This window comes from Acomys russatus, chromosome X (assembly GCF_903995435.1).
Source record: "Acomys russatus chromosome X, mAcoRus1.1, whole genome shotgun sequence".
Classification (NCBI taxonomy): Eukaryota; Metazoa; Chordata; class Mammalia; order Rodentia; family Muridae; genus Acomys; species Acomys russatus.
Window position 1 is genome coordinate 81,057,246 of NC_067169.1, and position 18,633 is coordinate 81,075,878.

An 18,633-nucleotide genomic window follows, 5' to 3' on the forward strand; every position below is an offset into this window, starting at 1 on the left:
AAAAGCACCATAAGGACTATTTCAACAGCATCTTTTTTGTTTTTGTTTTTGTTTATTTTTGTTTTTAGAGACAGGGTTTCTCTGTGTAGCCTTGGCTGTCCTAGACACACTATATAGACCAGGCTGGCCTCGAACTCACAGAGACTTGCTTGCCTCTGCCTCCCAAGTGAGTACTGGGATTAAAGGCGCATGCGCCACCACTGCCCTGTTAAATGTCATCTTTATTGTGCGCAAAAAATAACGGCTGCCTCTTTATTTTTTTCCTTTTTTTCCTTCAGGAGTCACTGAATCTTGGCCCACACTTTACAAAGTTCTTTAAAAGAACATTTTCTTCCCTTGAGGTGTACATTGGTTTTACTTGTATCCTTTTATTCCCAGTGTGGAGCGACCTCCGCTTGTCCAGCCCCGCCATCAAGGAAAGGGGCGGAGCATCCTTGGGAGGAGCGGAAGGCGGGAACTCCTGGAGGCTGAGGGGGGCGGAGCCGCTCTTATAGGGCTTCGGAGAGTCCCGCCCACCAGTTGCTGGCGGCTCTCGTCGGAGAGCGCCAGGAGCGGCCTGGTAGCGGTACGGCCTTGCGCCTCAGCAGCTTGGCGGAGCCTTGAGGCGCGGCGTGGAGGAGCCTTGAGGCGCGGCGCGGCGAGGCGGGGCGGCGGAGCGGCGGTTGCGGAGGCCACGGCCTTGGCTGTCGGCGAAGTCGGTGTTTTCGGCGATTCATAGAAGAATTGGAGTGAGAAAGGTGAGAAAAGTCGGGGCTGGCGGTTTAAAGTAAGGAAAAAAAGTACTGTCCGTTGGTGCCGTCGGTTGGTGCCGTCGTTGTTGAGAGAAATGATAAGTGAGCTTTGTATTCCAGATTTTTTTTGGTACAAGTCCAACAGGAGAGAGGTGCTGATCTTATTACACGTGAGGAAAATAATTTTTATGAGGTTATAAACACTAAATTTTGAATGGGTCATTAGATGGTTCAGTCAAAACGATGTGTTGGCGATGGGAAATGTTTAGAAAAAAATCTTGACAAATTAATCTTTATTTTGAAAAAATGTTTTGATGTCATAAATGAAAATATAAAATGTTCGGAATGCTGGCTTTCATTTTACTTTCTATATGATGATTGTATTTCCCACAGATACTAATGTTTTGGTGAATTCTGTATACTAGTATGTAGCAAAGTATAATTTGTAGACTCAAGTGCCGCAGCTAGCTGGAAATGTGATTATTTGTCAAGGCATAGATACTCAGTGGTTTTTTTTTTTTAAATGTATTTTTAAATAATATGCCAACGATGACCTTTCTCTACATCTCTACTTATATATCAAGAGATAAGTCCTGAATGATATTAAAATATAAAAAGTAAGAGTGAGGCATGGGGGTGGCAAAAGCCTGGAATCCCAGTACTTGGGAGGACCAGACAAGATAGCCAGGAGTTAAAAGCCAGCTTCTGAAGCTTAGTGGACGTTATAACAGGCCTTTATGAAAACCAAAATCTAAGAGATCATAAAAACAAGAAACAAATATCATTATAGTAAACAGAATAAATAATGCATCTAATAATAAGGACGTCTATTTTTTTTTTTTTTTTTTTTTTTTGGTTTTTCGAGACAGGGTCTCTCTGTGTAGCCTTGGCCATCCTGGACTCACTTTGTAGACCAGGCTGGCCTCGAACTCACAGCGATCCACCTGCCTCTGCCTCCCGAGTGCTGGGATTAAAGGCGTGCGCCACCACACCCGGCTGTTAAAGAACATCAAAGGGAATTTCCATGTTCCACTGAGCATGTAGTACCTACATCAGCATAAACTAAAATTTAAACGGGGGGGGGGCGCTGTTTGTGAGCTATATATGAGGATTGAATAAATGTAATTTCAAGAAGTGCATTCAAGTGTACATGTGATGAAATAATAAATTCAAAGTAGTAAATATCTTGGGTGGTGGTGTACTAAAGATGTGGGGGCTTTGTTTTAGAATTTATGTACTTTGGCACTCAGAAATAAAAATGGAGCTGAAAAGGAATAATTTGTTTTGTTACAGGTGCTTGAGCAGATGCCCACACACATTCCATTGTCTTAAGTGCAGCTGGATTTTCCTGTGGATCTAGAAGGCTGGTTACCCAATTACTTGTGTTTCCTTAAAATTCACCTAGTCACGTTAGAGTTCAGACTCTTGTTCAAAGAGAAGATATTTATGTACTCTTGTGAAAGCATTCAGAAAATGTGGGGCAGTATGTAGGAGACAATATGCAGGCTAGCAAAGCCATATCATTGAATACTATTTAGTTGTAAAAAAGAATAAAGTAGCTATGGAGTGGTCAGATGGCTCAGTGGGGAAATGCACTTGCTATTCAAGGCTACTGACCAGAGTCTCTAGAACCCACGTTAAGATGGAAGCAGAGGAAGAACTCTACAGAGTTCCTCTGACCTCCACATGCATGGTAGGGCATGCATACTGCTACTCCTCAACCTGATACATGCACACACACACAGAATAAAAAAAAAGTAAAGAATGAACTAACTCTTAGAGAATAGGTTTAGTTTGTATTCTAAAACTAAGCAACTTCCAGAAACTTCTCAAATTGTTTATAAAAATGAGAATTGTACATTAGTAGAATAAGTATAAGAGAAAAATGAATATGTAAATGGTAACTTTAAAAATGCTAATATGAGTGGAGTTGGAGAGAAAAATATTTCAACTTAGGCATCTCTTCAGTTTAAAAATAGCATATTTGAGTTGTTTTCATTAAGAGAAAACTTAAAATTTACAGATATGGAAAAATCTTTAAAATGGTTCACAAAGTGATAATGTAGAAATTATTGATATGGAAATATCAAGTACATTATTGAGGCATAAACAGTCTAATTTAGAAAACATTCAAATTGGGCCTGGAGAGATGGCTCAGAGGTTAAGAGCTCTGGTTACTCTTCCAGAGGTCCTGAGTTCAATTCCCAGCAACCACATGGTGGCTCACAACCATCTATAATGTGATCTGGTGCCGCCTTCTGCAGATAAAGCACTCATATGCAATAAATAAAATAAACAAAAAGAGTTTAAAATTATATTTTAAAAACATTCAAATTACAAGTATATAAATGTATAGTAATATATTTAGCAAACTAGCATATTTTGATTACTATTATATTGTAAATCCAAAATGATAGAAAATAAGCATTAGATATTTTATAGCCCAAATCCTAAAATGGGGAGTTTATGATCCTGTTGTTGTTATTGTTGGGTTTTTTTTTTTGTTGTTGTTGGTTTTATTTTTAGTTGTTTTTTTTTTTTTTTTTTTTTTTGAGACAGGTTTTCTCTGTATAACATCTCTAGCTGTCCTGAAACTCTGTCTGTAGACCAGGCTGACCTCGAACTGACAGAGATCCCCCTGCCTCTGCCTCCCAAGTGCTGCAATTAAAAGCATGCACCACCACCGCCCAGCTTTATTTTGGTTTTTTCATAACACACACAGACAGAGACACACATATACAAACTGAGAGGGAGGGAGGGAGGGAGGGAGGGATTGAGGGAGGGAAGGAGGAGAAGAAACTGTTAAGCTGAGAATGAGCAAATCTGGAAACTTGAGAAAACTGATTATTGCTCCCACTTTTCCCCAACTGATTATGTCCAGTTCTGCTTTTGGTCAAAAGATAGTGCTTACCAGGTTTTCTAAATGTTTTCCAGGCAATTATTTTTATAAAGCACAAGAACAAATGATAAATTCTATTTTGCTTTAGCATACTGTAAGAATTTGCATAGGGTGTGGTAGAAAAATATCTGTTGTATAGAACTAGAAAACTCCACACAAAGAGTAAGTGACGTGAGAGTTTACAAATTATCAAAACCACCACCCCCAACAAAGAACCCAAGGTAGTTTTACAGAATTTGGCTGATAGTACAAGGAAGGCAGTTGTTGGTTCCCTTCTTGGAGTCTGTACCTCTTAATTTTCTGAATGGAGATTATTTCAGCATGAAACAAACACAGAGCTGTCTTTAAAACATATTAACTTACATGCATAAGAAGGAAAATCAGCACATCATAAGACTGGCAGGGCTGCGATTTTACCTCATTCCTATGCCTAGAGTTTGGGCAGGTAGTTTTTTTTTTTTTTTGCATTTTCTTTTCATTATGCTGATTCAATTTTCTGGATTCCTTTTGCCTAGCCTCTGTTAATACCAGCCTTGCAAGTGACGTGGGGGAAATCTGCTTGTGATACCACTTGTGACCAGAAAGGCTGGAGTGTGAATCCAAACAGCTGGATCATAGTGTCAGACTGCCAAAGTGCATGTGACAGAGGGTAAGCCTCTTCTGATTTCATTAAACGTCTTACATTTAAAAACATTTTGAGATGGCAAAGATTCTTTTATATATATATTTTTTTTGATCCATAGCATTGTAAATTTAAAACTAGCGTTTGTACCAAAGTGGGTTTCAGTTGAATGTTTGGGGTACACTTTATTTGGCTTCCTTTTCTGAAGCCAGAGGAAGTGGAATTAAATGCCACAGTTTTGAGAAAGACCTTGTTTTAAATAGAAGTCATGCTACTGGCTGTCCAGAATTGGCCTATGAACCGGACTGTCAAGTCCTTGAGAACTGATCTAGGTTGTCATCACCACATACCACACAGCACAGTCACTAAGGTTTCTTAGGATCTGCTTAAAGACCCCAAGGCTTTCCTTAGGAGGAAATCTAGGTGCTTTCTTGAACAGTAGTCATAGTGCTCTGATGCACTCACATTTTTCCTGGCAACCATCACCCAACTCTGACTCCAAAGTTTGTGCTGTGGTGTTGAAACTGAGTCCTCCAGTCTTTTGTCCACGAGATTTTCTTTCAATTAATCCTAAGTAAACAGGGCCACAGTAGCAGCTCAGAAACCTTTAAAACCCCCGCATTCCTCAGTATAGCCCAGAGAAGTCCAAAAGTCTCCAGTCATCCAGGAACACAGATACTGTCTCCGACACTGCCAAAGAACCCTCCTGCGCAAGTCTTTCTTCTTTCACAACAGACAACAAAATAAAGATAGGGTATCTGGTTCGTGTTGTCTTAGTATTTCTCTGGTTGTGTCCACCCCGTCTTCTGTCTGATTCTGTTTGCTTTTCTGACCTGCACCTTGTCTCCACTCCCATTGTCTAGCTACCTTCCCGCTTGTCAAGGTAAGCTTTGTATCTAGTCCCCTTTCTTTGGGGCTGTGTTTTAATCTAACCCAGTTATCTCTCACTAAAAATATTTTCTTCAAGCTACCTCATGACTTTTCAGGGGAATGAAGAGAGGCTAATAGAAAAGAAGAGCCATTGTTTTGTCTCTTTCACCTAGCAGAAGGCATCTTGGAAAATACTGCAGGGGTCTGCTTTTGTTTTTTGTTTTTTATCACATCATGAATTTGTAGTTTTACTATTTGATATTGTACAACTTAGGCTAGCATTAGAAATCCACGTGACGCATTCATCTTTGTTAAATAGGCTGTCCTGTCCGGGATGTAGAGATGACAACCTAGATTTTTGTGAAAAGGGGTAATAAAGGTTTCGAACCCACAACTATCTATTTAACTTCCGATCTGAAAAATAGAACTTTAATGTCCTGACTGCAGCATTATAAATTCTAACATGTATCCTATCAACAGAGACCCAGACCTCACCAACAAATCCTGGATGCCCCTTTCAGAGTGGTTAGAGATTCATTTTGACTTGCTTAAAATCTCTGAAAGAATGATGGCTTGTTTCTGTAGAATTCCTAATGCAAGCTGTTTTTTTTTTTTTTTTTCCATTTGTTTATTGCAGGAAGAAAGCTTTGCTAACAGTCCAGCTCTGTTTCTCTTTTCTTGGTTGTGAAAAATGAGCAGATTATTCATGTTACGTGTTCACTGTGTTAACTGATTGAATTGTTTAACATCTTATAATTTTTGCTTTTAGACTTAGTATAACATTATCTCAAGAGATGTAAACCTCAGAATTCTTATCCACAGGCAGTGTGTAAGATACAGCCCCCCCTAGGAACTAATATGTCAGTAGTTGAAGAAAAAAATTCTAAATTTCAGTCTTAATTTCTTGGGTGCTTTTGAATTAAAAAAAAAGTTTAACAAAGGATGACAGTGATACAGCTTTCCCATATGGATCTGGCTGTTAAAACCATAAGAGTCCAGAAGAAAGGATGGCTAATCATTAATAAAGTGGAGGGACTTGGGCACTTCAGTGCATTAGATCATGACAGTGCTATCACAGGAACAGGCATATCTGAAAGGGAACTGACCACCAAGCTTCAGCAGCAGAGAAGGACTTGCCAGAAGGCTAGGGGGATGCAAACATGCTGATTATGGCCAACAGAAAGGAACAGTACACCAAAAAATGTGAAGAGGGGAAGAGTATGTGGAAAAGAGTAGGAAATGCTATGAATGGCATCAGCTTGCCAGTGTGTCAACCACCAGGGCTGCCCTGCTGAACTGCACTCAGTTTTGGATTACAGTCACTGATTTCTACTCCATCTGGGAGTAAATAACATCACCCATCATTATAGCAATCTGGCAAGATTCTAAGCCCCAGAGGCAATGAATGCTGGTGGGGAGAGGGTATAAAATTTAGGCAGACAGACTTATTTTGGCTTTTTTTTTTTTTTTTTTTTTTTGGTCCCTTTCCCAGGTTGTAGTAGGCAGGAATGAGTTTTTGAGATTTGAATTTCCATATATATTCTTTGCTACTTTTCAGCCACACTGAGCTTTTAAAAAGTGATAGTTACATTTGCATCTCTTTGATTCTCCAAGTAGGTGGATATCTTTTATATATTGCTCTGGTTTCATTCTGAACATTTGGGTTTTAAGGAATTCCATTAAAAATTACTTCCCTTTCTCCACTGAATAAATTGATATAAAATGGGGTTGTACTGGGAAGCCAAAGTGTAAGCTTTAGTACAATGGTATGTTAAAGAACACTGAAAATTGTAAAACTCAAGTGGACTTTATAACAGAGCAACAAATTTAACTATGTACTGCCAAACAGGTATGAGGCTTGTAGCAGTAATTACATGAACAGAGGTATTTAGAGTTGCTCTGCTTGAGCCTGCTTACAAGGAAGCAAAGTTTTCCTTTAGAATTTCATAAACTATTCATATCCTCTTGTCCTTTGCCTATTTATTTTTATTCTGCTATTTATTTCTAATTAACATGTAAGAGCTATTTTAGGCTGCCCACCACATTTTATTTTTTGGTGGGTTTAGTTTTTGAGATAGGCTCTTACTCTGTAGTCCAGATTTTCACTTTGTAGCTTAAACTCCCTTCAACCTCACCCTAAGCGTCCTGCCTCAGTTTCCCCAGTGTTGGGATTACAGGCAAAAAGGCACCACACCCACCTAAGAGCTTCTTTAGAACAGAGATATTTTTGCACTGAAAACAGTTGTACCACATTTGTTGAGTTTTCTTTCCACTTTGGGTTAAAGTGTTTTATTATAAGATTTCCCTCCTTAACTTCAGTATATTCAGATACATATTTCTTTAGAGAATTTTAATTCGTGTTTCATATTTACAAATGACTAAAATGTGTGAACGTGTTAGAAGGATGAATAAGACCTGATTAAGTGCACACACACACACACACACACACACACACACACACACACACACAAGCACACAGAGCAAGTGTGGGGGGAGGGAGCACATATCTCAGGACCAGGAAAATTAATCTTGCAAAGACTTAATTCTTCCCCCAAATAAGGTATTATTAATTCACCCCACTCACAAACAATGACCTGGTGAATATTTTTTAATACATTTTCAGCAGCTGGACCTTAATATAGTTTACAAAAATAATATGGCAGAGAAGGCAAAAAAAAAACCCTATATTTTTATCTAGGTCTTTAATATCTGATAAAGGCATTTCTGCATTATATTTTTCCTGGAGGGATCATCCACCCTTGGTGCTTTGACTGCAAAGTAAAGGACACATGTTGCCGTTCTGCTTTCCAGTTAAAAAAAAAAGCACCACTTTTTTTCCTTCAGATTGAATCAAGTCTGGGTGTGAGTTGGCGGCTTCCCTGGCTCCCTGAGGGGCTCTCCTGGGCCGCCCCTAGCACAAGAAGGGGCGGAGCTTCTGTCGGCTTGTGGGAAGCTTGCAGCGGCGCCCAGGCGCCTGTCCTGGGGGAGGGGCTGCACTTCTCTCGGCAGCAGCGGCGGACGGGGAGCTAGGAGGTAATGGCTGTCTTAAAGCCCGCTATTTTCTGGCAATTTCTTCGTGCTTCAGTGAAAAGGTGGAAAAAGAAAGTACAGATTATTGCCTGGGAGAGGTGGGAGTGAAATAATGTTGTGGTAGATTGGTTGTAACTCGGGTGGAATTAATGCTCCGGAATTTGGGGTTTTCTGGTAATTTGAAAGTCCATAGTGTGAGGAGAAGTGGTCAGATTGTAGCTTCTAAATTAAGACTTAAGTGAGACATGCCATTCGTGTTCATTTTCTTACGTGGCATTCCATGTTTTTGTCTCTGGTATAGTTTTTTTAAATCGGATTTTGTTTTAAACATTTCCATTCTGACAAAAAAAAAGCTGGCAGAAAATGTAAACATAAAATGAATGGCATAGAAAGGTACTTGAGCTTGGAACGATTGTTGAGTGATTCCATTTGTAAAAAAATGCGCGTTTTCCTCACTGGGGGGGGGGGCGGGAAACTAGACTCCTTGTGCTCCAGTGTTTGAATATACTTAGTAGTGGCCGAGGTGAGGCATAATCTGTTTTTTAAACTGCTTTCAGCATTTTCAGAATTGCTTTATTCCCTGGTAATTATTATAATTAGAAAAGGAAAATGGTGCAGAGAGATAGCATACCTATTTTATTTCAAACACACACACACACACACACACACACACACACACACACACACACACACACATCCACACAGAGATACGTCCTCTCACGGCCCTTTTCTTTGGCAGAAAAAGGATTTTTTTCTTCTGGACCCGGTCAAGCAAGGAGCCAAGTTGTGTATCCTACATCCCTGAGTGTATCCTGCTTCTGAGGACTCCTGTCAGGCCGCTGGTAAAACAGTAATCAGCAAGGACCATTGTTTTTCCCTATTATCTCAGTTTAAAAGTGAGATAGGGAACTCGGTTTATTTCTCTAGGCAGTTTTCAAAAGTATTATGCAGCATGACACTTCAATCCTATGGAATATTATATAGTTGCCAAATAAAAGTATGGAAGCTATGGTGATTTGAAAAAGCTGTCTGAAAAGTAGAAGCCTGTTAAAAAAAAAAAAGAAGGGGGCGAGTTTGGAATGGCATCAGTCTTTTAAGTTATTTAAGGAGAAAAAACCATGATTAACAAAATGTGTGTCACCAAATAAGAAAAGAGGTGTTAATCTACTAATGGCATTTTTATGTGATAGAGTAGAAGCAGTCTTACTGTCTCTGTTTTAAAGTAGCCTCTTTTTTGTTTTTGTTTTGTTTTTTGAGACAGGCTCTCTACAGACCAGGCTCACCTGGAACTCTGTAGTCCAGGCTGACTTTGTGACAATGCTCATGCCTTAGCCTATTGAGTAATGAGAATACAGGCATGAGCAAACATGCTGACTTTAAAATAACCTTTCATTTGTATTTAGTTGTTTTCTAATGATATCAGAAAAAAACTTGAAATAAAGTGTTTCAAAGTTAGAGGGAAATAGAATTTGAAACAGTGCATTAATGAACTGAACTGGCCACAAAGCATGGCGCTTTACACTGGAATCCAAACATTCAAGAGTCTAAGGCAAGAGGATTTCCTTCAGTTTTAAAGTTAGCTTGAGATAGCTTAGTGATTTCCAGATCAGCCTTGGTTGCAGAGCAGTCCCTTGATTCAAAGAACCAAAACAAGCAACAAAGCTGGCTTATAACAGTATGAATTCATGTGTGTATATAAAAAATAAGACATACAGGCAATTATTAGTAGAGTTATCTTTCCAAAATTAAACTTTTGTAACTTTCACATATTTGATACTTTTAGTACGCATGAAATTTATTTTACAGTGCATATATTTGGAGGTGAAGCCATTTGGAACCCACCTTTTGTGCAATGCATAACAAAGCTCTGATTTCCAGCCTGGTATATTCTAGAAGCCAGAGAAAACTGCTGGCAAGATGTAGTTCCCACCCTTCTCCAAGGATATGGTAGTGACAGTCCTGCTTCTGGACACAAGATGGCGCTTGCCAGATAGCCTAATTTTTCTCCAGACAAGTGTTTTTATGAAGTGAGCAAGCAAAACAATGAAACATATTTTGTATTAAAAAAGTATAGGACTGCATGTAGTATATAATTTAAATTCTGAGTGTGTGTGTGTGTGTGTGAGAGAGAGAGAGAGAGAGAGAGAGAGAGAGAGAGAGAGAGAGAGAGAGAGAGAGAGAGAGAGAGAGAGCGCCCCAGACAAGACTGATGTGAGGAGTCTCAAAACATTTTAAATGGAGTTCATACAGTCTGGCTCATAGTAGACAGCTCTGCTGTTGCCATTCTCTTGAGTCTCTACCTGTTTTCTCTTAGCTAAATGGCATACCTACAAGAAGTTTGGTAGGGACATTTATTTACACTCTAACCCATTTTATTGGTTTGAGTCTCCGTTCCTTTTTTGCCCAGCCTCAGTTAATATCACATTTGCAAGTGATGTATGCAGTGTACCTGTGATCCATTTGAGCCCTAGAAATGTAATATGAATGCAGCAGTGCCCAGCAGAGTAAAGGCCAAGGTTCTTTTTATTTGGTTGCTTGTTTGTTTATTTTGTATGTATGAGGCTTGTCTATGTGACATATTTGTGTAAAGCCCTTGAAGACAAAAGAGGGTGATGAATCCTGGCACAAGAGTTATATATAAATGGTGTGTGAACCACCATGTGCTTGCTGGGATTTAGCCCAGGTCCTCTGGAAAAGCAGCCAGGGCATTTAAACACTGAGCAATTCCTCCAGCCTCCTGTGGTTTGTTTTTTTGAGATAAGATCTCAGTTTATAGTCCAAGCTTGCCTAGATTAGCCTAGAATTTGCAGCAGCCGTCTTCCCATCTCTGCCTCCCTAGTGCTGGAATTATATGGAAGCATAGCCATCTCTACTAGTGACTCTGGTGTGTGTGTGTGTGTGTGTGTGTGTGTGTGTGTGTGTGTGTCTGTGTGTGTCTGTCTTTGTATCCTAGTGTATCCACAGAACCACTCAAATGCAGTTTAACTGTGATATTTTCAAGTTATAATGAGTTTCTGTTAATATGACTTTAAGTTGAGGAAATATATATGTGTTAAAGCTCTATAATGAAATGTTCACAATGATAGCTACTTTAGGAAGACTATCATATCCAAGCCAACTATATGACTCACAAGAGACCCTTGGAAAGCATCATGATAATAAGTAACCATGTCAGTCATTCCAATCCTCTGACTGTCATCCTCTTAATGATAAGTTATTATATTATCTGGGCCAGTGGAGGAGACATAGCCCCTGCATTCTATCTGGCTGATGTGGGTAGATAAGCAGGGTATGCAGCACTGTTAACTTATATAAGCTAAAAAAAAGGAATCTTTAGACTAAACTTTTAAAGCTCTCAAGAGTACCAGAATAATAATGGAAATGGTACCCCTGATGTACTCCTTGTTCTCCTTGTCTATCTCACATTTATCACCAGCATACATACTCATTCCATTTATACAGTGGCTACAGTAAGGACTATGTACTAGGACATTATTTTTAAAAAGTACCTTTTAAAAGTAATTTAGATAATTATACTAACCACAATTTTATGTCTTGACCTAGTGCCAAGTATTTTTCCTTGTTTTTAAAAGGTGTGTGTGTGTGTGTGTGTGTGTGTGTGTGCACGCGTGTGCACACATGCTGGTGTCTATGGGTAGCCATTGAGGCCAAAAAAGGGATGTTTTTCTCCTGAAACTGGAGCCTTCTTTTAAAATAAATGGTTATCTTATAGTGTCATATATTCAAATTATTTATTCAAGTTTTTTTCTTTTATTGGATTATGTATATGTTCATGGGGTGGCACATGCTTGTGTGTATTTATGTATGTGCATGCCAAAGGTCTTTATTGGGTATCTTCCTTAGTTACTCTACACATTTTTTTGAGACAAGATATATTGAACCTGGAGTTCCCTTGACTTGGCTAGAGTGGCTAGCAAATTCTAGGGGGTCTCACATCTACCTTCCCAGAACTGGGATTGCAAGCACATTACTGACTGAGATAGTTCCCCAACTTTACTTAAACTTACAAGGTTTCAGAAGCACCTAAGGAGAGACCTCTACAGTGATTGCTTTTCTGGTTAAGCCAGGTAGTCAGACATAAGCCACTGTGACCTAACGACTTTTCTGGATGATTAAAAGCTCACTGACTGGTTTCTTGCCTAAATCTAGATGTACTAATGAATCATGTCCATATTTAGACTATCTGTGATTCATACTCAGCTTATACTTTAATACTTTCTACCCTGATGCTGATCTCCAAGAGATACTTATCACTTGGAATATGTTGTAATGCCAGGTGGTATAAATTGCCCATTCAGTCGGCTAGTATAGTTAGAACTGAGTTCCAAAACCCACCTCTTTATACATTATATCAGAGAACCTTGCTACAACACCTGCCTGAGAAAATTGGTATTGTAAGTACTTGATCTTTATCAGCCTCTCTTATGGTCTGGATAATAATAAGTTTGGTCGCTGCTGGGCATGGTAACACACACCTATAATCCCAGCACTCAGGAAGGCAGAGGCAGGCAGATCACAATGAGTTTGAGGCCAGTCTGGTCTACAAAGCTAGTCCAGGACAGCCAAGACTGCACAGAGAAACCCTGTCTCAAAAAACAAAACAAAACAGCAAACAAGCAAACAAAAAGAATAAGTTAGGCCATGCCTAGATTTTTTTCCTATGGATGCCTTAGAGAATGGCAGGTGTTGTAGGAGCATTCTTTTTCTTTAAATTTCCAGTAGTGGGCCCTAGACAGGTCATTCTCTTTGTTACTTCAGTGAAGAACAGCACAACTTTATAGTAGACTTTTGTTTGTGTATGTGTTGTGAGGATGCATTGTGAGGCCCTTGTCTCTTTGTCTCTGATTTTATTCTTTATTGACAGCCCTCTGAGAGGCCCCACCCAGCAGCTGATCAAATCAGATGCTGAGACCCATAGCTAAGCACTAGGCGGAGCTCAGGGAGTCCTGTGGAAGAGTAGGAGAGGCTAGAAGGACCCAGAAGGGACAGGGATGTAACAAGAGATCCAACAGAGTCAACTAACCTAGACCCATGGGGGCTTACAGAGATGGAAGCACCAACCAAACAGCATACATGGACTGGACCAATGCCTCCTACACATATGAAACTAATAGGCAGTTTGATCTTCATGTGGCGCTGTCTATAACATGGACTCTGGTGTCTGCTTTCGATCACTTCACCCTTAAGGGGCTGCCTTGCCTCACCTGAGTGGATGAGGAGGAGTTGGGTCCTGATGTGACTTGATGTGCTGGGCTGGGGGTGGGCTCCCCTTTTCTGAGGACAAGGGTAGGGCAGATAGGGGGAAGAAGGTGCTAGGGAGGGACTGGGAAGAGAGGAGGGACGGGGCTATGATTGGGATGTAAAGTTAATGAATAAATTAAAAATAAATTTAAAAGAAGAAAAAAAGTTTCACATTACGCAATCTGTAACCTTAAGTTTCAGTAGTCTTATCTGTTGGTATTCCATAGATTTTTTTTTTTTAATAGTAATGGAGAAATGCAGAACTGTTTGGAGTTTTTTGTTCTCTTTTTTAAAAAGCTTTTGTGTCATATCACAAGTATTTGACCAAAGATTATGGAGTCTTGTTCTCCCTGGCAATGACATACTGCAGTTTGCCATTCATTCCATCTGGGATACTCTGTTTATTGTCAAGTTCATTTGCTATTGTACCTCTGTTTTAAGGGTCACTGAATAGTTCACATGTCTATTTAATGTCTTAGATTATTTTAACAGCATCTTTAACAGTATCCATGGATCCCCAGTGATCTTTGAGAACATTTTTGCTAGACAACTCCTGTTCTTATGAACCTAATGCACAAAAGATACTTAGATTTATTCTGTAGCCAATCTATGTCTTCTGTGTTACGAAGCTGCTCTTTAATAGGAGCACGTTAGTAACCAGCTTTCCCATCTTGAGATGTAGAATTTGGCTACTCTTTTTCCAAGGCCTTCTTTCTTATCTCTTCCCTTGCCTTACATCTATATATTTGACAGACATGGGAGGCCTTCAGTGTGATTAAATCTGTCCCAAAGAGAATAAATTTCATAAGCTATACAATTCTAGAATCATTTCTTGACATTTGCCTTTTGCTAACTCAGTGAAAGAGCTAGTCAGTAAAACATGAACTCTTACAGAAGAGTTAGGTAATCATATCAAAATCTGTATGTCTTAGAAGCCTCTCAAATGCTTTAAAACAAATTAACATAGTAATATATTATAGAGAATTAAAATAATTTTCTGTATTTAGAAGGATATACTTACTTCTGGTACACAGAACTTTCTTTGGTAGTCAGTTAATCCAAAGAAAAATTCAAATTCTGTGTATTCCCATTACTATCATAGTTTCTTATGAGTTATATTCTGGTTGGTTGATGCCCTTGTTTTTTTGTTTGTTTGTTTGTTTTGTTTGTTTGTTTGTTTTTAAACTAATTTATTGAGGCATAATTTGCATAGCATTAAATTTACTCTTTTTTAAACTGTACATATTGATGAGCTTTGATGAACTTAAAACAATAAAGTTGGATGATAGAATGTTTTCTTAACTTCAAAATAGGACATTCAGACCTAACTGTATTCAGTAAACTGTCCCTATTCCACTGCCCCTATAAATTTTCTGTTTATAAGATGTCATGTACACGAAATCATAAAGTAGCCTTTTGAACCAGCAGTTTCTCTGTATTGATCTATAGCTATTCAGCAATATTTTTGCATGTATAGCTAGTTCATTCCTTAATGTAGCTGAGTATTATATGATATGGATGTCCTATGATTTGTGTAAACACTAATCAATAGTTTTTGTAGGTTTTGATGATTATGATTAAAGCAGTTAAAGAATTCAAAGCAAAGTTGCGCAGTGATAGCATACACCTTTATTCCCAGCACTCCAGAGGCAGAGGCAGAGACAGATGGATTTCTGTGAGTTTGAGGCCAGCCTGGTCTACAACACTAGTCCAGCACAGCCCGGGCTACAGAGAGAAACTGTGTCTCGAAAGCAGATCTTTGTCTGTCTGTCTGTCTGTCTGTCTGTCTGTCTGTCTGTCTGTCTGTGTGTGTGTGTGTGTGTGTGTGTGTGTGTGTGTGTGTGCATGCCTACTACTTCTCTTGAGTAAATATGAAATTACTGGCTTTGAATGATTAAGAATACTTCTGGGCTGTTTCTAAAGTATGTTTGTTGTAGTACGGGATAGTTACTCTGCATCATTTTCTGAAATCTATCCTGTCAAAGTTTTGGTTTTTCTCTTTAATATTATTTTAATTATTTTAATCTTCTTTTATTTAATATTATTATTATAAAGGTGTTAGCAATGCCTCATTTGCTTTCACTTGTATATACTTACTAATGGTGTTGAACATTGTTTCATGCCTTCAACTACAAATCATATATATTTTTTAATTGAGATATTGGTCTTACTAAATTCTAAGAACACTTTATGATTCTGGATACAAGTCCTATAAAGTATATGTTTTACACAAATTTTCACCAACTCTGAATTTTCTTTTTAGTTTTGAAAAATTCCAAGCCCAATTTTATTATATTTTATGGTTTATGTTTTTTATGCCTTTGATTTTAATAGACCTTTGGTTTGTCCAAGTTCTCAAAGACAGTCTTCCAATATTTTATAGATTTTGGCTTTACATATAGGCCCATGACACATTTTGAATGATTTTTGTTCATAGTCGTAGCTAAGGGGTCAAGACAAAAAGAAAGTTGTTTAATATGTTCCAGTACCATTTATCAAAGGAACTTTAAAAAAAATTTAGTAGGCATTATTTGCTAGTTTGTGATATGTTGACCTGTAGTCAATCTTATGTCAATAATATATAATATTGATTACCATGGTCTTAAAATCAGATAATGCGAATCTTCAACCTTTTATATTTCCTTTCCAGTATCATCATTTTGATTCTTCTGCTCCCAGTGCTTTACCAAACATATTTTAGAGTTATACTTTCAACTTCCACAAAAAGCCTGCTGAAATTTTTTATTGAACTTACAGTAATGATAGATATATATGGAAAGTTTTTGTACCCTAAAATGAGTGTTTCTGTCAATCCATATGCCATATATCCCTATTTATTTATATCTTTAATTATTTGCCTCAGCATGTTAAAGTTTCTAACGTATTAACCTCACACTTAACTTTTTTTTTTTTTTTTTTTTGAGATTTGCTCTGAAACTTGCCAAGTGAGTAGGCCTGACTGGCCAGCAAGCTCTGGGGGAATTCATCTGTCTCTGCCATCCAAGTACTGGATTACAAGCACTAACCACAACACCTGGTTTTTAAAATATGGGTCATAGGGATCCAAATCAGATCTTTGTGCTTGCAATGTAAATACTTCTCCAACAGAGCTGCTGCCCAGCCTTGCTTCTTGTATTTTTAAAATAAAATTATACATGGAATTTTAAAACTTGAATTTTAAATCTTTGTTGTATTGAAATGCAGAGAACTCTAGATTGGTTGATGCATTAGAATCCTCTTTATGATCATTCATGTTATCTACAAATGCAGTTTTACTTTTACCTTTCCAGAACAGACACAATTTATTGAATTTTCAGGTCTTATTTTATTCACAGGGGCCTCCAATCCTATTTTGATTGGAAATGGTAAAAGTAAACATTCTTAGTGTGTTCCTAGTTTTAGCAGAAAGGCATTCCATGTATTACCACTAAGTATAATGGTAACTATAGTGTTTTTATAGATGTTGGTGATTAGATTGAGGAAGATTGTTTTATAATGTGCTAATGTGCTCAGTGTTTCTATCCTACATGTTTGTGAAATGTTGTTAGATACTATGTCTGCCTCAGTTACTATTATTTTTCATCATTTTCCATCCTCTAGTGTGGTAAGCTGAATTGGTGGATTTGGGGATGTTCCCAAGTATGAATTTCATTTGCTTATGATATATCTTTTATCGGTATTCGTGTTTTGAACAACAGCATTTGGTGAGAATTTCTACATCTATGTGTATAAGAGATAATAGTCTATGGTTTTCTGTACTTTTTATTGGTATTGGGTAAATGTTGGTGTCATAAAAAATATGTATGTGCACTAAAAGACTTTTTTCTCCACAATTCCTTACCCTATATTTAGGGTAAGTCCCTAAATACTTGTTCTATCAGAGGAAGTCTGTCTATCTTCATTATCTTCCCATTTTGCCACTGTTAGTATTAGATACTAGGTTCCAATAATGCAGGAAGCATTGCTCAGGGTAGCCTAAATGTTTGTGGGTACCTTTGGACATGGACCTTGAAAGTTAGAGCTTTCTCAGTGGTCTTTCCTGTCTCAGTAGTGGGAAATCTTCAATTTGAATCTCTGAATGATCTTTGGAAGGCAGCTATGCTCACCTGCAACACACACACAGGAGGGGCGGGAGGAAGGAGGGAGATAGAAGCTTAAAGCCTATTCCCAAAACAATTCCACTCCCTGGTAACTAAGCATTTGTATATATTAGCCTGTGGGGGCCATTCTTAATCATACTACCAGAGTTCATTACCCTTTGATACTTAAATTAATATAGGTATATGATAGACTGGGAACCCTAGGACTTCATAAGATATCTAGAGATTAGTCATTCTTAAATTTGTTGTTACTGGCATTCTCTTATGCCTTTTTATATCTTAAAAGAAAGTACTTCTGGTGCTTTGTAGTAATGCGTGCATATGTTATTCTTGCTGTTTATACTAAATATACCATAGAAAGTGGTGATTCCTAAAGTGTACTTATAGAGTTGATTTTTGCATAATGGCTATTATTATATGTTGTTTAAATCTCTATTCTTTGTATTATTATAGATTAAAATTGTGTTTTAAAGAAACATACATTATACTTGAACCTTATTGTATGGATTCCTCTGTGTTTTAACATGTATTTAGGTTCTTATACCCCACCCATGATTTTCTTGTGCTATCTCTTTATATACAGTTATATTCTCTCCCATCTGGATCATCAGCAATGATGATCTTTTCACTATTACTATTGTTCTATTTATTTTGGAAAGTCATAGTATTAAATCATATAGTGTTGTGGTGGACAGGTTCTAAGTGACTCACCCACTCCCTTATGAAGTATCTTCCCCTTGTGTGCATGATTTGCCAAAGATGATGTGATGTCTCTTACTACCATGATTATCTGAGACTGTCTTAGCCAAATGGAGGAGAAATAGGAGAGGATGGGAGAGGAGCAAGGAGTGTGGCAGGCTAGATGCAGAATCGGGTATAATATTCTCTTTTAAGTTTCAGTGATTCCTGGCACATAATGCTTTAAAGTAATTATATTACTCAGCTGTTCATCTCTCACACACGTATAGAACTTTTTTTTATTCTCAACAAGGGATTTGCAATGTATCTTGGTTATTATAAACATAAACTCAGGAGTCAGGGTATCCAAATGTGTGCCAAATGCACTGTGGACATTTTTTGTACACGTTCCTTAATTTCTCTATTGCCTCATTTTAAAAA

At 38.0% G+C, this 18,633-nt stretch overlaps 1 protein-coding gene across 3 annotated transcripts in view; it reads left to right on the forward strand.

Moving 5' to 3' along the window:
* Positions 1 to 4,120: 4,120 nt before the first annotated feature.
* Pwwp3b (PWWP domain containing 3B) overlaps positions 4,121 to 18,633 on the forward strand; it is a 43,060-nt gene continuing 28,547 nt past the window's right edge. For 2 of the 3 annotated variants that reach the window (XR_007830179.1, XM_051141603.1), the window contains exon 1: positions 4,121 to 4,279. The gene's annotated coding sequence lies outside the window, so the exon portion shown is untranslated. Of the gene's footprint in view, positions 4,280 to 8,081; positions 8,156 to 18,633 lie in introns of those variants that run through there. The other variant, XM_051141604.1, reaches the window with a different exon arrangement.